Source organism: Etheostoma spectabile, chromosome 9 (assembly GCF_008692095.1).
Source record: "Etheostoma spectabile isolate EspeVRDwgs_2016 chromosome 9, UIUC_Espe_1.0, whole genome shotgun sequence".
NCBI classification, from domain to species: Eukaryota; Metazoa; Chordata; class Actinopteri; order Perciformes; family Percidae; genus Etheostoma; species Etheostoma spectabile.
In genome coordinates, this window is record NC_045741.1 from 13197146 (window position 1) to 13204242 (window position 7097).

Sequence of the window (7097 nt, forward strand, 5' to 3'; positions counted from 1 at the left end):
GGCAAATAAAGCTGATTCTGATTCTGATTCTGATAAGCTTTTCTGTTAACTCTGATTTCTGTTTTAACAGAGTTGTTGTTCACTGTGTGTGGCTACCGTCCAACATCCGATGGCAGAACACCCCTTATCCGAGTTGGACACAACAGTGGTCTCTTTGACTGCTTTGAAGATGTGGCGACTTGTGAGATCAAAATCACACACTTAACAAAACATTATTGGATTAAAGGTCTTCTTTAGAAGAAAACTCTGTTGGTGTATCTCTGTGTTTTTCAGGTTGCTATGGTTTCTGTGTGCTGCCCTTGCTTTGCCATCACAGTTTCAGAAAGATTTGGAGAGAACCGTTGTCTCCCATTATGTGATATGCACCCCCGCCATTGCATATTGTGGTACCACCGTGTGTGGTGCGTCCTCCGTCCTTCTCTAAGGGTTGCCATGCGAAACAGATACGGTATCAAGGTATGATGCATGTAAAGCTAATGGCGACTGGATTTCACACACACTTTTACGAACGTGAATCATTGTTGAATTTAAACATGTTATTTTTCTTTGCTCTCTGCAGGGTTCTCTGTGTAGGACATTGCAGCTGCCTGTTGCTGCGAGACGTGCGCCTGGTGTCAGATGCATCGTGAGTTAAACATCGCAAAAAACTCCCAAGTCTCGTCATGCAAAATCAAGTCAGTCCAAATGCACCTGCTCCGTGATGTGATCCGGATACCCCCCCAAGCTGGTTTTGTGAACCAACCAGAGACTTGTGATGTCATCCTGAGCTCTGTGGCTTCTTGTTTGTGTCTTGGGGTCTTCTGAAGGAATGGTTATGCAGTTCAGATCCTGCTAGTGTTTGTTTTGTTACACCAAAGGCAAAATATAAGTCTATGTTTATGAGTGAAAACCAAAGTAGTAATCACAGTGATTTGTTTTCCCGATGGCACCTGAGTATGCTGAATCAGTTTCAGTCTAATAATAAAAAGGGCAGTTATTGTTCCAAATCCCTTAATTTTTGTTTTTGTTTATTGACAGCTACCATGGGTGAAGGAGACATTTGTGGTCCTTTAAAATCTTTATTTATAATTAAAGAAATAATAAAGTTGTATTAGGATAGAAACTACAGTAGGCTACTACTCAGCAACATCACAGTGCAGTTTGTCCTATAGCCCAACAGAGGGCCCTAATGTTATATGACCACAAATTAAGTTATCCAACCAATTCTCTTTGGTAAAATAAAACACTTCGACATTTTATGCTAGTAAAGAAGACCAAATAGACCAAAAAAATCATGAAAAGCCACACAAATACATACATACATACATACATACATGCACATATTTTTAATGATGGCCATGTGGTCTTAATAAGCATAATGACTTTAGCATTTGAACTATGCACATTAAGAGATTTTTACAGTGCAAACTAAAAATGAAGTAGGCCTAAAGATTCTACATCAATAGGCCTTTTTGCACTCCTCTTTTTGTCGGGCAGGTGGGTAGGATGTGACTTAAGGCAGATCAAGAGTTTTAGAAGGAATCCTGCACCGTGACCATTACGCAAGCAATTATTAAAAAAATGCAACGGGTTGATCTTAATTTACCTGATAAAGGTCTAAGACCGCAACGTCGTGTTTTCTAAATACATAATTGCTTGCGTAATGATCAGTGTGCGGGATTCCTTCTAAAACTATTGATCTGCTACATAAACAAATATAAACGCTACAGTAACGTACTTTGATGGAGTCACACACTGCACAAAAGCAGAAACTGGAAGGAACACCACACTACACACAGAACAAGAACACTGCACATCCCTCTAAGGTGATGGGTTCTAGGTGGTTCAGAAACACCATGTGCCAATCAGAGAACATATGGCATATACATATGTATCTACAGTTGTTGGGCGTTTTCAACAATTAGTCTTATTAGAGTGATACTTGATCCTAACCTACAGTTCCAAATATATTACGGATCAAAATTTCCTTTTAAATAAAATTTTTGGTGTTTTTTTATGCGATACAGGCTATTCTTCTTGTTCAGGTTGATCAGTGGTGATAAATGATCTGAAGTCTAATTTTGGAACATTAAGAGTCAATGTTTTATTTGACTCAGTTAAGGTATAGCATTTTCTTGCTGCACTTTGGGCATGTAGGCTACGATATGCAAAACTCGGCACAGCCCCACCCGAATTAGAAAATCACAATAGGCTAACATCTGATCTGTTAATATATATGCGTTGCTTGGCTACACACACCCTTAGGTGTCAATTCGCCTGGACTTCAGGAGAACGGCTGTTAAGTTATAGCTTCGAACGTTAAGTGAAGTTTCAGGTGGTGCTCGTGTGTGTCTGTTGGCTAACCACAAGTAAGTGCTATATTTATATTTTTGTAGAGATAATATTTAGGCTACTAACTATGTTTACGAACTATTTATGGAGCAATTTATCAGCAACTGCGTATTGAGTGTCAGGTTATATCCCTGGATTATGTGTAGCCTGTAGATTGACATTGTCATCCCCGGGCATGCCGTCCACATGTCTATCCATGCGCACCTGATCCACATTGCTGAACTATAACGTTCTCTAGCACGGCTTGTTGAATAGTCGATGATGATTAGTCAATCACGTCATTCTACTGTTGGTGAGAATAACAGACCGTTGCCATTGACTGAGATACTCTGGCGGTCGGACCCTTTTCAAATTAATAAAGTCGTTAATTGAAATATAGCCTATACCTGTGTTTATACGGAACTGAACAGTGGATCACAAAGAGGGAGAGAAGGAGGAGGAAACGGGGATCGCTAACAGCGCTATTGGCAACAGTGCAAACAGCTGAGTGAGCTCCATGTTGCACTCAATCCCCGGGGCGACCTGGCCCTCCCGAGGTGATCATCAGCGGACGGTAACCGGGACAACCGGGGCGCGATCTTGCGTTTCCTAGGATGGCGAAGGCATGTCCCGCCCTGTTCTGCCTCTTAACTTGCTACTTGACCAATCCAACAAAAAAGGCAACGAGTTGGCCCTAACGGTCCCTGGAGACGCTGACACTGCTGCGTTTGGCAACAGTGGCGCACAGATCTCCAGAGAGCCGTGGATGGACAGGTGGGTGGAAGATCCGTGCAGAGCACCGGAACAAAAACACCGACAGTAGGCCTAGCCTACTCAGTGACCTCTAACACAAGATTCACTCTAAGTGGTTTTTGTGACGAGAGAGACCGTGGCATCTTGTCACACGGAAATTTATCTCACTGGTTATGTCTCAAACACCAGAGGGAACTATCTGAAAAATCAACACCTGGATGCCACTCAATGTTCTAAAGTAATTTGCTCTTGATATGCAGAAACGTTAAATATCAGTCCAACATGAGAACACTTTTCAACCATAAAAGTACAAATAAAACCTAAACCTCATTATTTATTTAATGCAACTTTGATAAGTAGGCTAATGTTAAATTATATTATGCGCAGAACAGTGGAGAGAAAATGTAGGCTATAGTTTATTTTGATACCTAAACCAAAGTCCTGTAGGCTACTAAAGCTCGCTTGTGGTAGGCCTATATTTATAAAGATCCTCTAAACTAATCCGTCTCTGGTAGGCCTAAATAGCGAACACATGTTCCCTCAGGGGAAAGTTGTCTCTTTCAGGCCAATTGTCCCATTGACAACATGATGATACAAATCTTTTTGTATGAATATGCAAACAACCATGAAAAAATAGAAAAGAAGGAAAAAGGGGAGTCTTGGGTAAGGGTTTGAAATTATGAAGGCAAGACCAAGAATGGCATGACACCACCCGAAGCCAAATACTTTAACATCAGTTAAGACCTCTCCCCCCAAACTGAATGCCATCGTCTGTTATACATGTTCTTATTTGTTAAAAAATATAAAGTGACAATTTCCCACACATAGTGTGACACCTTACCTTACCCTATGATGGGGCAACTTGTCATACACATCTTAACCATTCATAACTAAAGTGAGACATAAAAATATAAAGTCTACACATTTGTGCACAATCATTTATTATGTATATTCCATTTGGAAAATGAGTGACTGTGATGTACTTAGACCGAGAAATTGAAGTGAAAGCAAAAAAAGTGGGACAAGAAACCCTGGGGCGTTTCTCAATATGTGTTCTTCTATGGACTTGTGTCCTTGTGTTCTTGTGCACGGTCATGTTGGGTGGCCAAGTACTGACCCAATACACAAGTTAGCATGTCGCCAAGAACGTAAAATCCCCGGATGTGATCTCGACACGCCCATTTTACCGAGGATACATCGGATGGTAACTTGTGTGAACTTGGCCGGGCAGGTATCCCAGCATTCAATTCGGGTGTAAAGCGCTTATGGTTCCGGTACATATTTTCACAATTTACGTCTATTATTAATCAATAAATTCATTTTTAAGATGTTTAAGGCAGAAATCAGCTTGTGTAGATTTTGAATATAGGCATTTCAACGAAAATGATGGTGATTAAAAAAGCCTTCGGAGTTGAAAGCTCCGCAAACCCCGGCGGGCGAGCTTGCTACGCCACCGGGATGACTCCGCGAGCCGTCAGTCAGTCAGCTCACAGACCCCTCTGGCCCCACGTCTAGACAGACCCCTCTGGCCCCACATTTAGACAGACCACTGCAGCAAAGCCAGGTCTAAGATATTGTAGATATTTTAAACAATTTTTTCCGCTGTCATATTCTGTCCTCTTCATCCTGGCTCTCCTCCCTCTCGGGCTCCTCTTCGCTTCTCGGTAACATATAGCTACAGACTGCAGTGACTAACTTTACCCAGTCATCTATAATTTTAAACCTATGTAACGTTTCTTTTCTGCTTTCAATTAAAATTGAATCCCGAACAATGGTACAAGGATTTTTTCCCCCGTTTGTGTCGGTATTTATATAGTTTTGGCCCGTGATACTTAATAGCACTTTAATGAAAACCTGAAGACTGACACACAGAACAACAAGGCGGTGTGAAGGGTGACCGTCCTTGCTTTATTATGAATACACACATCAAAGCTACTATAAAGTGGCAAGCGCCCTCTTTGCTGGGGGTGTTGCGCAATAACAGAAGAACGCTTCGCTCAAAACTGTCAACAGCGTTTTGTGTTCTTCTGAACTTGCGATTTCTGTCTTCCAGGTACAGCTAGCAAGTAACGGTCTCCCCAAGAACACAAGTCCGTTCTTTGCTTACTTGGTATTGAGAAACGCCCCTGTACTTCCCTACTAATGTTGAAAACATCCCCGAAAAATACACAGAGCAGGTACCTTGAGGATCGTAGCCCCTCACAGTGGAAAATTTAAGCCACGCCAAGCAATGTTTATTTTTGTAATTGTATACAGTTGGAAGTCCCACTTGTTGAATTCATGTTTATTCCCCTTTCCTTCTGAACCACACGCACTTCTACAAATAGTGGAAATAGTGCCTGTGACTCTGTATATATTTTATTGTATTGTATATTAAACCCTTCAAAGTATATTCCCTTCCTCCTGTGTCCTGACTAGACACACTATATTAGTGAATAACTTCCCTAATCACCAAGAGCCCCGATACCATATCTGTGAGTAACATTGGTATCTATCGCTTGGAACAACAGGTCCCAAGATGTTGAAAGACAGGCTCCTGTTGCTGCTACAGCGGGACAGGAGAACAGCTTTGTGTTTATAGGGGCACTAATGTCAGAAACTGGGTCACACGGCAACAACATGACCTAACACATTTAGTAGATGTTGTTATCATAAATTCATGTACTGTATATTAGTAATAAGTCAAATAAATTGACATTTAAAATTAAAATGCACATACAGAAGAAAGGATAAATAAAATAAACTGTGGTAAAAGCAAACTTATTGTAAACACAACATGGAGACGACTTGTGGGCTGTGTCTTTATTGATGCTATCACTGGAGCCTATACCACCATATCATCTGTATTGTAATCAAACACATGCTATACAAGAAGGTAAAGTTAACTGTATAGTGTCAGATTTTTTTTCATGCTCAGCGTCACCCACAAGATAATCTTCTACTCCTAATCCAAAACATTTTCTTTCATTCTTTCACAGCTTGAGAGAAGCTAGCAGGTACCAAGCTCAATCAGGTAAAGCATGTTACACCTGTATCCTAACGGTTAAATGAACATTTAAAGAAAAGTGAATTTACAAGAGTAAGATAAGTGGGGTTTCTGAGACTAAAATGACAAATTTTTACATTCTCTGTAACACAGCCGCATGGGTCTTTCTAAACTAAAGTCACCAGTTGGATTGTTTTAGCAACATATTATAGGGAAATAATGACAATTAAGAAATTCTTAGCATCTTAAATATATTGAAATATGAAATTCAAATTGTATGAAAATGATAGATTTTTAAAAAAGAGATCTGTGTTTTTATTGTTCTAAAGACACTGTGATTTTCTGTAGAATATGATCTAAGTAATTTGGTTTCTGTCTGCAATTTGGAGCATTATTTTGTTCATCATGTCAATCCCTGTATAATAATTCCTATGTCTAAGAAGCTATTGGTGCCGTTCATGGTCTTCAATGTGGATTACATTCATTCTAAAGACACTATTTCTTAAAAATGCAAAGTAACTCTGACTTACTGCTCGATTTGTAGAACCAATGCCCCAGGCTTTTGTTACATTTTAGTTTTAGCCAAATTGGTGTGCACAACCTTTTACAGAGGTTCTCTAAAATAACGGGGAAGAGATTGTTTTTTTCATTGGCTCTACTGTAGGTGGTAATGTGTTTGTTAACACATTAAATCAAAACATGATTGACTCATGTAAAGGTCTCATAGCTAATAGCAAATGAAATTCCCTGAGTGAAAACGCGGTTAATTAGCTGCACATACTGTATACACAAATGCAGCAATCTATTAGAATAATATTTGAACAGGTTGCAACTGGTAGAAATCAAAAAGATGGAAGGTTTGAATTCAAAGACACTTCTCACAACATGTTTTGCAACAAAGTGCTCCTAAGTCTAGTCGGATCTACAAATACCTCATAAATCATACCATAAGATATGAACTCTCAGTAATCTTTTGACCAGTTTAGCTTTTTTACTGAGCTCTGATTTCTGTATTCACAGAGTTGTTGTTCACTGTGTGTGGCTACCG

At 39.9% G+C, this 7097-nt stretch overlaps 1 protein-coding gene across 1 annotated transcript in view; it reads left to right on the top strand.

The window, feature by feature from the left end:
* LOC116694974 (protein PLANT CADMIUM RESISTANCE 9) overlaps positions 1-7097 on the top strand; it is a 51049-nt gene that overhangs the window by 13334 nt on the left and 30618 nt on the right. The window lies entirely within an intron of this gene.